Consider the following 15,352-nt stretch of genomic DNA (forward strand, 5'->3'; position numbering starts at 1 on the left):
AAGTTGTCACAAACAGGCTTCTGAAGTTAACACCTAATTATGATAAATGGAAACAGGTCAGAGCTAGTTCCGATCCTGGCTCAGTGGGACTCCTGCTTCAATCAGAAGGCAGTGAAGAGGTTTAGAGATGATGTTCCTCTTGTAATCAACAAGACCAATGACTATATTATTGGGAATAAACAAATGAAAGTCTGGGCACCAGTGACCTGTAATTCACCTGAGCAAGCAAAGCTCTGTCTGGCGAGATATTCGCCTGCACGAGTTTTTGTGCACTGATTTCATTTATCATTGTGTTGGCTAAGCTTAATGAATGACCCTGGCAGGTGTTGTAACTGATTCTGGGCATTTAGGCTATATAGATATGCCCCTGCCCTGGGCTGAACTACTTCCAGAGCTAGCTGAATGGTCAAAAGAAATGGCATCGCTGCCCTGAAATAATTTTAAGAAAAACATTTCATTCTTAATAATTGAGGCAGTTTTCCAGAGATCCCACTGCAGGATTTGTGAATCTGGGATATTGTCTGGTTCAACTTCCTGCCCAATGAAAGCAAATTCTTTACAGCATCTCTTTTTATTTCTTGACTCCCTGCTTTCCAGCCATCTTCTTGCCAGCTGAACCAGAAAGGGTACCCTGGAAAGCTTAACCTTCAAGAGATGGTGGAGGATAGAAGGGCTGGTGTGCTAGGGTCCATCCACTTTGGTCACCCTAAGATAAATTGGAATGTCTTACTATGTAGAAATGGCATTGCCCTGAAATTTATGAAGAACATTTCATTCTTGGCTAATTGAGGCAATTTTGCTAAAGCTTTTTATTTTTAAAACATATGCATGGATAATTTTTCAACATTGTTACAAAACCTTATGTGCCAAAATTTCCCCTCCTTCTCCCCACCCTTCCCCTAAATGGCAAGTAATCCAATATATGTTAAAATGTTAAAATATATGTTAAATCCAATATATGTGTACATATATTTATACAATAATCTTGCTGCACAAGAAAAATCAGATCAGAAAGGAAAAAATGAGAAAGAAAACAAAAATGCAAGCGAACAATAAAGGGGTGAAAATTCTGTGTTGTGATCCACACTCAGTCCCCACAGTCCTCTCTCTGGGTGTAGATGGCTCTCTTCATCACAAGATCATTGGGACTGGTTGAGGCAATTTTTCAGAGATCATTTTGATCATTTAAATCACCAAGGACTGTTGAACCAGAGAGGCTAAATCTAAGCCATAGCTTTGATGGAAGTAACATATCTTAAAGTTCTGTAGGAGGAAAAAGGAAGAGGTTTGCTAAAAGGTACCATAGTGTTGCAGTTAAAGAGACAGGGGTATCATTTAGCCATAGACCATGGTGAAAATAGACACAGCAACCCATTGGGGAATAAACCTGGGGAGTCTAGTGTATGAGCCCATCCAGAGGAGATGCTATACCCTAAGAAGAACTCAAAGATCTAACCAGACCAGTCTTGCAGCAGGCCAGCAACTGCCTGGCCTTCACCACTGAAGAGCCAGCACAACAGCCCAAAAAGCCATTTGACCTATCCTAGTAACTCATCTAAAGGAGATGTCAAACCCTTTGAGAAGGTAACCCATCTGAATACCAAAATGGACCATCCATCACCGTGTAATGCCCTTTGGCAAATGTCATTAAGATCCTCCAGAAAAAGAAAGCATATCATATCTCTACAGCTTTGAGTTCTTGGTTGCCTGACTCTCTCTCTCTCTCTCTCTCTCTCTCTCTCTCTCTCTCTCTCTCTCTCTCTCTCTCTCTCTCTCTCTGTCTCTCTCTCTCTGTCTCTCTCTCTCTGTCTCTGTCTCTGTCTCTCTCTTCCTCTCTCTCTCCCTCTCTCTCCCTCTCCTCTCTCTCTCTCTCTCTCTCTCTCTCTCTCTCTCTCTCTCTCTCTCTCTCTCTATATATATATATATATATATATATATATATATATATATATATATATATATATATATATATATATATATATATATTTCATTCCTTCCTGTGTATCTTCACTTTTCTCCTGATTAAATCTGTGTAAACATTTATGAAAGGACATATTTCTGGTTTTAGAGGTATCAGACAATTTTTCTTGTTATACCAAATAAATAAATGCCTTTGGCAAAGAACTAATTGAATCCATTGGCTTATGGTTAAGGAGTTCATGAGTTAGTATTAGGAAGATAGCCACCCAATGGGTTATCTCCAGAACCTTGGAATAGTTACTGTATGGGGGAACTCAACCTTCCACCATGATTGTAATTGGGAAAGTAAATCTAGAAGGGTCTGTTACATGTATGGACACATCTGGGATATATTGGAAAAATTCTCCAAGTAAGACTCCTTTTTTTGGATGTCCTACTTTTGTAAGACTTTCAGCAGAGAAAATTCATATTTTTATATCTTTTGTTTTAGACTGTAAATGGCCAATCTATTTTCTGGTATATTTCCTTTATGAGTCAGACCAGTTCCTTGGAGATAACTTTTACATAGTTGAATGTCTAAGTACTATAAACTGTTGTATTATCCCATCCATGCATTACATGGAAGGCAGGAGCAATGTGTTGATTCATAGAACACTGGTGCCTAACATTTCAGCTAGAACAGAGGTGTCAAAAAACAGTGCCACTTGCTACATATACCACTCCCTATTGTTACCAAAAACCAGATTAAATTATTGTGGGGCAATATTGTGTTGTTGTATTAGAACACAGTGTTAATGTGTGATTTTCTAAGTCACTATGTGGATTTCAGAGATCCTTAGGAACAAGTAAGTGGCCTGTAGTATATAAGTTAGACCTCACAGATCTAAAATAAGACAAATCATTCTGGGTAAAGGCGTGATAGGATTTACGAGACTGAGCTATTGAAAGCTTTTTGAGAGATGCTAGTGAAACTTCAGGGAAATGTTAAGTGATCACTAAGTGATATAAGGAAGAAGATAAAATGTTGTCTGTATTCTGTATGAAGATGCAGACTCTTAGAAAATTCCTGGGAGTCTAGGAGTCTTGGAATGTACTTGGAAGCTGATTACCGGGCCTCTCACAGAAGAGAAGATACTACCTTGGGTTGAGACTGTATTAATCAATGAGATTTTTATTAGGCCCCTCTCAACCTGCTAACAAAGCCATCTGAAGTGCTAGGAAGAGCTGCAAATACAATCCTCTACTCATCTTGATGTCTCAGAGAGTCATTCATTTCTACTTGTTCAATTCTGATTTTTAAGGAATTATTTTTTCAGTAAAATTATTTACTTCCTTTTCCATTTCGCCAATTCTATTTTTAGGAGTTATTTTCCTCAGTATAATTTTGTGTATCTTTCCCTATGCTATTGACTCTTTTTTTATGGTTCACTTACATTACTCTCTTTTCCCAGATTTTCCTCTTCTCTATTTTGTTTTTTTAAATTCTTTTCAAAGCTCTTACAGGGATTTTTGGGGGTCTGAGACTAAAGTACATTTTTCTTTGAGACTTCCCATGTAGCCATTTTGATACTATTGTCCTCTAACTTTATGCCTTGAAGAGCTGCAGATACAGTTCTTTACCATCCACAGTGCTGTGTAGAACCACACTGGAATCCCAACTTATAAGACTTTTCTCAGACCCCATCCTCTGGGGGAAGAAACATGACATGCCTTGGTCAGAAATTTAAGTATTGCTGATTGACACATGAGATTGAAAAAAGAAGTAGATTATATTTCTGGAAAAATTTAAAGGCCTAATCTTTGTAATTGAACAGTCTTCAGTCTGAAGTCACATGGGCAAGGATTTTTGAGGAGACTAGTAAAGCAGTATGGTAGTGTTGGAGTAACAGAAGCATTTGTCAAATTTATTCTGCAAAATGAGGAAAGGCCTTTTGAGTACAAGGGAGAATCAATTACAGATGCTGAGAGAAGGAATTATAAAGTTCCAGGAAACAAATAAGGTTAGATTGAATCAAGGATGTTGGGATAGCATATTCCTAATTGGTCCTTTATAAGGGTAAGTGAATCTTAACTCTCACATTTCCAAAGCTCAGATAACATGGCCTTCTTTGTTTGGAAAATCATAGGGCTTGCTTTCTAACCCTTTCTGTTCAGGATGATTATTTTTAATTCACTCAAAATAAAGTAATATGGATCCTACTGGTGCTAATTCAGCTTGCCTTTTCCTGCCTTTCAAAGTGATCAAAGCAAAAGCTTCAAAGCCTTAGATTATTCCAAGCACTTTCTAATGGGCTCCTTGTTTAGCTCTACTGATCAGTTGCTGAAAAAGATCTTGATATTTGCATGATTAATAGCCCCCTCCTTTTTCAAATTGTGTTGGGCTTGAGGCTCTGTGTAAAGCCTATCTTCACTCAGCTACTCCTCTGGAACAGTCTTCTAGGCAAGATATGCAGAGGGAAGTCAATACTCTTTCTTAAAAGGAGATGATAGGACAGAACATGCCCTGGTGGGGAAAGGCTACAATGCTTTGCAATAAGTTAGGAGATATCCATCATCAATTAGTCTCAAGTAGCAGGTAGAGTATCGGTCAAGAAAACCAAAATGGGATTATAAAGTCAGATACAACTGAAAACGAGGCTACTGATGATTCAAGTGAGTGCACTGGGGAGCAGTTGACAGCAAGTTACATACAGATGTAACCTAGGACAGTATGCCTTGGAAGCAGACCTGAAGGGAGATGAAGGTAGATCAGTCCCGTAACTGATTCCTTGCATCTCAGAAAACCAGTATTTTGACTGTATAAGCAGTGATCCTCAAACTTTTAAAATAGGGGGTCAGTTCACTGTCCCTCAGACTGTTGGAGGGCTGGACTGTAGTAAAAATAAAAGCTCACGCTCTGTCTCCTCCCCTCAGTCCATTTGCCATAACCCGGTGGGCAGCATAAACGTCCTCAGCGGCCCCATCCTCAGCGGCCCCATCTGGCCTGCGGGCCGTAGTTTGAGAACCCCTGGACTATAAAGTGTACTTAGGGAAAGAAGATGGGCACTCTTGGGCTGTACTTCAGGCTCACTCATCATACCAAATTCCAGAATAAAAGGGTCATGTCAATAGCAGATATATTATAGGAAGAAGACAATGTTGAATTTGACATTGGAACCAAGTGAGAGAGTCAGGGTACCTGGCATAGAATTTCCAAAATGGAGGCTTCAGATGAACTTGAGGATTTGCTGTCAAGAGTTTGTTGTGATTGTCCCTGTGCCAAGTCCAACTTACCTGAATTTGAAAGGCCCTTGTTAGGATGTAAATATTTTCATAGGAAGGGAAAATAGTGCCAGACATGACTTAGGAAGGTGATAATCCTGCTGGTCTCTGGTCACCCAGCTGGTCAAACAGCTGCTGAATATTTGTGATTAATTCTGGGCATCTTATCTCAAGAGGGTCATTGAAAAACTAAAACATGTCAACCTCAAAGAAGAGATATGAAAAGTGGAGAGCAGGGACAGAACATAGCATATAAAGTTTGACTGTTTTGCTGAATATCTTTCTCTCTCTCTCTTTTTTTAATAGATAAGCTGGCCTTGAAGCTAAAGAGATCTTAATTTCAGTCTTATCTTTGACATATCCTGTGTGATCCTAGGTAAATTACTTAACCTCTCAGCCACTCTTTAAGTCAAAGAATTTTAGGGAAAATGCTGATCTGCACTGATATTTGCCACTGGAACCCATCCTAAAGTTGCTTATTTCAATGAAACTATATGTCCAGACTTTTACTTATTCTTCATTTTAAAGAATGGCTTTTTGGGAGTAGAAGAGAATATATTAGGAAATGAGTATAATAGTAACTCCTACTTCACAGGATTGTTATAATGTAACAAATGGTGCAACACCTATAAAACATTTTGCAATCTAAAATTATTATATATAAATACTAGCTATTATTATTTTTCCCTTAGCATTTTGAATGGACCTCTAATGGTAAACTTATTTTAATATTTTGATGTCTTTTGTTTTTTATATCATAGAATTTTCTCTAGTATCCTTCCCAAAGAGTTGTCCCATATAAGAAATATTATTTTTTAAAGACAAAAAACCCCCCAAAACAAAAAAAAAACCAAAAAACAAAAAACAAAACCAAGAGGAAAAAGAAGCAAAATAAGTAAAGACATTGGAAAAATCTGAAAGCAAATGCAAGGTGCAAAACCTGGGGACCCTCCCCAACTTCTTTGAAGACAAGTGAATTGGGAGCATCCTTTCATATATCTTTTTTTTAGAGCCATACTTAGTCTTTATAATTCTGCTATATTAACTTTTGATTGTTTGGTATGTAGTTACTCTTTCTATTTGCCTTATATTTACTGTGTATACTGTTTTCTTGGCTCCAATTTCTTCATTCTGCATTGGTTCATGCAGATTTTTCCATGATTTTTCCTATGCTTCTATGAATTTACCACATTCATCATTTCTTATAGCACAGTAATATCCCATTATATTAATGTCCCATTATATTAATAATAATCACACAATTTGTTTAGCCATTCCCTGATGGATGGATATCTCTTTTGTTCACCATTTTCTGTTATCACAAAAAGTGTTACTGTAAATTTTTTTGTGCATATGAAAAATTTTTAGCAATGGCCTGTTCAGGGTATATGTTCAGTAATGCAGTCTTACGGTCAAAAGGAATGGGCATTTTAGTTTGCATGATTTCAAATTGTCTTTCAGAATGGTTGTACCAACCTACAGCTTCACCAACAATGCACCACTATGCCTGTGTTCCAATAACCCTTTCAAAATTTACCATTGCCATTTCTCATCATCTTTGTCAATTTGTGGGCTATGAAGTGAAACATAAGGGTTTTTTTGATTTGCATTTCTCTTAATATTAGTGATATATAACATTTTATTTTCATGTGTTTGTACATGTGTTTGTGTTTTTAACACTTAGCAATTCCTCTTTTGAAGCTATCGTCATCATCATCTTCATCATTGTCCTCTTGATTGATATCAACATTGTTGGGCCTGGAAGATGGCATTTTGGGTAAGTTTTAGGGAGGGCACATTTCAGTTTGGTATATGAAATCCATAAGAATTAGAATTATTCTGATGGAAGTGGAAATCTTCAACATAAAGAAGATCCAACTCACTTCCAGTTGATCAATGATGGACAGAAATAACTATACCCAGAGAAGGAACACTGGGAAGCGAATGTAAATTGTTAGCACTACTGTCTATCTACCCAGGTTACTTATACCTTTGGAAGCTAATAATTAATATGCAATAAGAAAATGGTATTTATACACATATATTGTATCTAGGTTATATTGTAACACATGTAAAATGTATGGGATTACCTGCCATCGGGGGGAGGGAGTGGAGGGAGGGAGAGGATAATTTGGAAAAATAAAAAAAAATAAAAAAATAAAAAAAAAAACCTCAGTGATCCCAGTGATCTCAGTGATTCCTCTTGAGCTCACCTGATCTTGGCAAATGATTAAATAAAATTGGATTGAATTGAAAAAAAAAGAATTAGAATTATAAGCTCCTCATGATTGGAGGTGTTCAAGCAGAGGCTCAGGGACAATGAAGAGAATTCCTACTCGCATAAGAGCTGGATGTTTGAGGATCTTTCCAACTTGGGAACTCTTTCCTGACTATGAAATAAAATCTATGGTGACTACCCTGGAGTTTGTTCTGAAATGAGAATGAATTTCATATGAGCTTTTGGTTATCATTAGCACATTTTTACATATTATTATGTAGTCAGAGGTAGCTAAGTTGCACAGTGGATAGTGCTGGGCCTGGATACATGAACATTCATCTTCTTGAGTTCAAATCTGACCACAGACACTAGCCTTGTGGTCCTGGACAAGTCACTTCACTCTTTTTGCCTCAGTTTCCTCATTAGTAAAATAGTTTGGAAAAGGAATTGCAAACCATTCCTAGTATCTTTACTAAGAAAACCCAAATGGGTCACAAAAAGCAGACATGACTGAAAAAAAACTGAACATATTGAACACATTATGTAATTAATGGGGAGCTGTAGAGGGTCACAGTCAGTGGGGAAACTCTAGGTAAGGTATAAGACCCTTCAAACCAGAGGGAACCTACTAACAGTATCTGGTTCAACTCCCCATCTTCCCTAAAGGCTCTCACCTCCCTGAGAAGTCAGGGGGCCGTGATAACCTGTGTCGAGATTGAAGCAGACTGATACCAGGTGGAAGAGTGATACCAGGTGGCAAACCACGTACAATAGCAAGTTGTTCATGTGGTCGTACTTGGGCAGTATATACTTAGCACATGTGTATTAGGGTATATAAAGGGGGAAGACCTTGGAATAAATGGATTCCATATTTCCACCATCCTTAGGAATCTTGCCTCATCACTTCTCCACTAAAATGGTATATTTTAATCACCCTGGTATGGGGGCTCTAAAGAGCATGGTACGTTTTGTCACCCCAACTTGGGGGCTCTAGAAAGCAGGACACAACAGGTAGCCATTGAAGGTTTTGGAGTGGTAGTGATATTTTAGGAAGCAGTATTTTAGGAAAATGATTTTGGCAGTCTGTTTAGGAAGGATTGGAAAGGATTAAGAAGCAGACACTAGCATATTTGAAATATATGAAGTTTTTATTTTGACACAGATATGAGGATTTGGACCGAACTCATAACAATAGGAGTGGTGCCCAAGTGCTTCAATTTTTTCAGTAATTTTGATCCAATCTCTTTATCTTTTTATGCCCTATCAACTAAGGGGGTTGAACGAGGTACTTCCTTAGAGTCTTTCTAGCTCTAATGTTCAATGATCTATCAAAGTCAAGGTCATCAAGTAAAATTAGAGTTCCAGATTTGTATTCAGACTTCTTGAGTTCAAATTTTGGCAAGAACTCTTTGCATCTCAGTTTTTCTCCCCTGTCAAATGAAGGAATTGGGTCAGATTATCTCTTATGAGCTTTTCATTTCTAACTCCAGTGATCCTTTATCCATAAGTCTCTTCACTGTCTAATAATATACATTTGCTGGACAATAGAATTGGTCATCAGTATCAGGTTGCCAAGGACCAAAGTGAGACTGAGGTGAGAGGTTGGATGCTGTGACAGTCTGAGTTTTGTGTCAGGAGTCACAAGACTTGTATTCAAATCCTTCTTCTGCTAGTAATATACTATAAGATGTTACACATTAAGTTTCTCTAAACCTTGCTTTGCAAATGATAATATTCTGTTCAAGGTTTTCTGTGTGTCTATATTCCCTCAAAATATTAACTTTCAAGCCCCCATTGATACATTTGTTTTTTGTCTAGCCATCCACAATTAGTTCAAAGCAAAGATATTTTATGATGCATTTTCCATAAACATATTATCCTATATATATACATATATACATATACATATATATACATATACATACATATACATATATATATACATATACATATATATACATACATATATATATATATATATATATATATAAACAACAGTGGGCAGAGTGAGCACGAGTGAGGAGTGTGCTGAGGGTTCTATACATTAGGAATATGAAGAGCAATTTACATCATCACCACTCTTGGATGATGTTTTTCTGGTAATATTTTTATGTAGCCCTCAGGTTGCGTACTGAGGACAGTAAGTATGGTATGGTATCTTCCTATGTTGCTCCCCTAGGTCTGCTGTCTACATGCAGTGTCTTCTCTGATGGAGTTATTCCTCCCTGGCCTTTATAGGCCATCACTGTACTAGAGTATGTTAGTCAAAACCTAATAAAGTTAATAAAATTTAATAAGAGCAGGGTGACAAGTCTCTAGTGATAATCACCTTATCCAGCTAACAAGAGCCAGGCAGAGTATCCTTGAGGAAAGCTTAGGTCAATCATTTTTGACTCCTATGTCAGGGAACTGATAGTATGGAAATTTCTTCTATTAGTGCAGATCAGCAAATATATTATAGCATATAATCTTAAAGACTTGTCTAGGAAATTGAAAAGTGAAGTAACTTGCTTAGGGTCATACCATCACCCTGAGTTAAATACTAGACTTGAAGTTAGGTCCTTTTAATTCTGGGATTGACTTTCTGTCACTTGGATTTGAATACTCAGGATTTGGGTTGAATCTAGGCTCTGCTGCTTACTACCTATATAAGTCATTGGCTAATTCCATTCAATCCAGAAAATATTTATTAAGCACATATTACAAGTGGAAGTGTGGGAGTCAATTGAATAAATCAAGTAATTACTGCATCCCACTTAAAGTACATAACAAGATACTATATGCCTGAATACCTGTTAGGTGAGAAGCTTCTATTGAATCAATCATTCAAAGACATTAAATTAGAAGCAAATAGTTTTTTAATTTAGAAAGAGTGAATGTTATTGGATGAATACAGAGTCAGAGTACTAGGATCAATCGAGAGTTTTAGACATGCTCTATAAAGCTTAGACAGAATATCAAGGTTTGTTTTGGGGCTTCTTATAAGATCTTGAAGCTTCCTTTCCTCAGTAAGTGTAGTTTATCCTCAGCCCCAGTGCAGTACTTGCTGCCTTCTATTGCTTCTCCTGGGGTCTGCTAGGACTTTAATGGAAAGACCCAGATCTTCCTGCCTTTTGAAGTTTACAAAATCATTCTTTGCTCTAGTTGGCAAACTGATAACAACTGATGATGGGGAAGCAAACCAGAGGGGGCTCATGAGCAATAGCTGTAGAAAGACATCCCCCGCTGCCTCAGGCTATTCCTTTGAACACATAGAGAAGGAAAATTGGTCAGCTCTCAAGAACTTTTCCTTCCATAAATCTTCTTGTATCCAGCACTAGTAGAGATCTTGAATCATCTGAGTTCACATGTCTTTATATTACTTATCCACTAAATACATTCTTATTTCCTTTATGCTTTTCTATGTATACATCCCATGTCTATTATAGCTGGATGATTTAAAGGATAGAGTGCTGACCTCAGACTCGGAAATGTCTGAGTTCAAGTCTTGCCTCTGATACATACTGACTTTGCAATCCGTCACTTAACTTCTCTGTGCTCCAGGAGACTCTCTCTAAAGTTGTAGGTCTGCACTGGGGGAGAGAGTCTTTCCCCATTAACTCCCTACCCAGATGAAGTTATAGATCAGGACCAAAAAGAAGCATGTCTCACCTGCCTTTTCAGCATTCTAAGTGTAGGGCCTGTTCTCTCAGTATCCATCCCAAGGTAAAGCACTTAGTGAATATTAAATGTGTATTGAGTAAATGCCTGACTGAATGAACATATCAATGAAAACTGCTCTAGTGTAATATGAGTTTGGTATTGTGATGAGTGAAAGACCGAAGACACAGAATTTCTGGGTAATCAACAATCTATTAATTAGGCTAGCTAATAATCAATAAATTGATAGTCAGTGGTTTCTCTTGGTAACCAAAAACATTTAAAGGAAACCGTGAATGCAGTTAATATTTTTTGAAAGGGAATGCTCCTGACAGGAAACTAACATTTGATTGGTAGACTTTCAAATCTGGAGGCAGGCTAAATTTACTGAGAACATGGTTTGATCATAAGATTCAATCACCTCTAACAATCTAGACAGAGAAATTTATCTCTACCCACATCACTTTCTTTGGTTTTTCTCCTTTATGAACCAGGTCACCCTAAACTCCACTGGAGGAGTACAAGGACATGGGCTTATTCCTTAAGAATAAAAATTCACCTAGATTAGATTCTATTTATACTCTAAATGGAAATAAAGTTGGATGGGGTTCTGCCCAGGATCAAGGAGAATGTTTCTTGGAGTTTAGGACAATATCTTCTATCAGCCATGTCCTTCAGAACCTGGCTGACTGAACTATAGGGACAGAGCCCCAAAGAAGGAAATAAAAGGCCTAGGTCCTAATTAATAAGGAATTGTTAATATAATAACAAAAAGCATTTTTCCCTTCAGTAAGCCAACCAGAAAGTATGCTCCAGTCCAAGAACACCATGCATTACTAGGTATCTATGATCACATCTGTGGCTTTATTCCTCAAAGCCAGTGAAGAAACTCTTTCAGCTGGTGCAGACTACCATCTTTTTGACAACTTTTAGTTCTGGAGTGTTGTCTGAGGCATTGAGAGGTTAAGTGAGTTGTCGAAGGTCATACATAAGTATATATGAGAGCTGATCTGGTGCTTATCTCCTTTGGACTGTACCTTGACTCTATCTCAGTGCCACACTGCCTCTTAATTCCCTTTATATTAATCTAATTTGCTAGTCAACCTTTCTCAGCCATCTCCAGTTTGCCCACAAACCTAGCTGTTAATCCATTTAACTCTATCTCTGTCTCACACCCCTTGACCTATGGAGAGCTAACTGATCTACGCCTTTATTGACACAAAGTCCCCTTTATATTTATGATGCCACATGAATAACAAGTAGAGGCTGGCTGTTTCCAGAGCCCCAAATAATTCTTGGAGCCATGTTCTGCTTGCTTTTCTGTCTCTTCCATCTGACAGCTCTTGGTAGGTCCTTAATAAAAATCCCAGGATGGATTTACATCCATAAGTTTCCAGTGATTGTGCTGGCAACAGCAGGGTAATTGAAGGCTCTTAGACTTTGGGTATCAGAGCCTAGGAACCTATTCACACCAGGAGCATGACTGGATCTGTACAGGTTTTCATTCATGGGTAAGGGTATTCATGGGATTGCATAATGCAGTCTGGACACAGCATTAGACTGGGAGTCAGAAAAACCCAGTGAGGTTCTAGTCCTACTCTTGACACTAACTGAATATATAAACTTGAACAAGTCCCATTCACCATTCTTATCTCAGTTTCCCTTTCTGTAAAATAATGAAATTGTACTGGATGGTCTCCAAAACTCACTCAATTCTTACATGCTATAGAGTCAATAATGGAACGAACTTCCACTTTGGCTCTGCTCTGGATTTTTGGGGGCAAATCACAACTTTTCTCTGTTTTCGGTGATCTCATTGAAATAGGCCTTAGCCAGTAATACCAATACCTTACTGGACTGATTGGTTATAAAAGCTAACAATGGAGCAGAAATTGAGGTTTATATAGTTGCTTAAACATGAGAGGATGAAGGTGTGAAAGAGGAGGGTGTTACTACTAAGCCAGAGTAGTTTTCTGCACATTTTCAGAGGATGTGAGCACGTGCTAGAGCCTGTGATGTAATAATAAGGTTATAAAAATAACTAGAGAAGCGACACTTCCATTATTCACTGGGTTCAAAGACCATTTCTGTTTCCCCAACATTAAGTTAATGCATTTAAACTGACAAACCGCAGATAACAGTGATAATTTCTATAAGTTTCACGGAGATCACCTCTTTAATCCTAACAGCTACAATTGTATTTCTCATTATCTTGTCCACTGCTGCTCTATCGAGTGTCAGAGCTTTGGAAAATTGCAAGAAACTGTCATATCTTCCATAAAGAGGCTGAGAAAGGGAAATAAAAAGTGGTTTTCTTTCCCCTTTCCCCTATGACATGGTTGTTACATGCACTTTTCCAGCTAAGATGCAGTTCATCTTTGGGAGAGAAAGTGTAGCTCATTTGAAAGAGCACTGGAATCCACATTTTAGAATTTAGAGTCTTTAGAGATCTTCTACCCCAACCCCCTCATTTTACAGAAGATGTACAGAGGTTCAGAGAAGGGAAGGGAAGTAGTCAATAACAGAACAAAGTTATAAATCCAGGTCCAATTTTTCTCCTTTATACTACGATGTCCAAGTTCCAAGTCTGTTATTTATGTCATCTATGTCATCATGTGAAAATAACTTAACCTCTTTGTGTCTCAGTTTTCTCATCAATAATGGAGGTTACCAAGGGATCCTCCCTTCTACCCCCACTCCCATCTCTTGGACTTATTCCTTGGATCTGAGTGTGTATGCTGGCCCTTTCTGGTGGACAGGACTTTTGCTGGAGGATATTTGAATTAGAGGTTTGTGGTCCCTAAATGCTATCTCTTTCCCCACTGATCCTGGGTATATAGTTATAGAAAATAGGTATAAAAATCAAACATTTATTGATAATAAATCACAATTTCATTACCCCCACATTCACTTATATGATCTCCACATAAGATCATGACACACAATTGAAGAAGGTTTGATATAAATAATATTTCATATTACAACAGCAATTTAAAACATGCTTTCTACACAACACTACAATGTAGTAGGTAGAACAAGTATTATTTTCCTATCCTATCAAAAAATGACATGAGGTTAGTCAGGTGTGACTTGTTTTTAATAAAATGAAGCTGACTCTTAGTGTCTACTAGTGTTCCCTCTGCTGAAAATGGTCTCAAACTATCCTTGAAATACATTGTTCTTAATTTTATCATGAATCAAAGTTAAATTCACCAGTCCCGTTTGTGGAATAAAGGTTCAGGAAAATCAAATAATATGTCCTTTAGGCTTGTAGCATTTCTCACATTCTCCATGGTTTTTCAAGGGACACTGAGAGAAACTCATCAATCATATCCACCAATTCTTTCAACACCCCAGGATATAGTTTGTACAGGACTGATAAATTGAATTCATTGAGAGCAGTTAGGTGCTCTCTTACCATCTTTTCACTTATCTTGGATTTCAACTAACTTAACTATTTCCAACCTAAGTTTCCAAAGGTCATTCTTCTTGCTAGAGAAAACAGAAACAAAATGAGAGTTCAGCGGCTCTGCCTTTTGACTATTACTTCTTATCTTCATCCCATCCACACTAAGTGGCCATTTTATACCTTATTTGATTTTCTTCTTGCCCCTTACAAAGCTTTTTTTAAAAATAATAGCTTTTTTTTTCAAAATACATGCAAAGATAGTTTTTAATATCCACCCTTGCAAAATCTTGTACTCCAAATTTTTCTTCCCTTTTCCTTAGACAGTGAGTAATTAAAAATAGTTTAAACGTGCAAATCTTCTAAACATAATTTCACATTTATCATGCTGCACAAGAAAAATCAGATCAAAAGGGGAAAAATAAAAAAAAAAGCAAGCAAACTAATAACAACAACAAAGGTGATCCACAATCAGTCTCCATAGTTCTCTCTAGATTTAAATGGCTCTTTCCATCACAAGTTTATTGGAATTGCCTTGAATCATCTCACTACTGAAAAGAAACAAGTTCATAACAACTGATCATCATATAATCTTCTGGTGGCTTTGTACAATGTTTTCTCTACTCACTTCACTTAGCATTAGTTCATGTAAGTCTTTCAAGGCTTTTCTGAAACCGACCTGCTCATCATTTCATATAGATCAATAATACTCCATTCCATTCATATGTCATAACTTATTCAACCTTTCCTCAACTGATGGGCATACTCAGTTTCCAGTTCCTTGCCACTACAAAAAGGGCTCCTACAAATATTTTTTGCACATGCCCCAACAAAGCTTTAAAAAATACCAGCTGGGGCAGCTAGGTGGCACAGTGGATAGAGCACCAGCCCTGAAGTCAAAAGGACCT

The sequence above is a fragment of the Sminthopsis crassicaudata genome, chromosome 2 (assembly GCF_048593235.1).
Source record: "Sminthopsis crassicaudata isolate SCR6 chromosome 2, ASM4859323v1, whole genome shotgun sequence".
NCBI classification, from domain to species: Eukaryota; Metazoa; Chordata; class Mammalia; order Dasyuromorphia; family Dasyuridae; genus Sminthopsis; species Sminthopsis crassicaudata.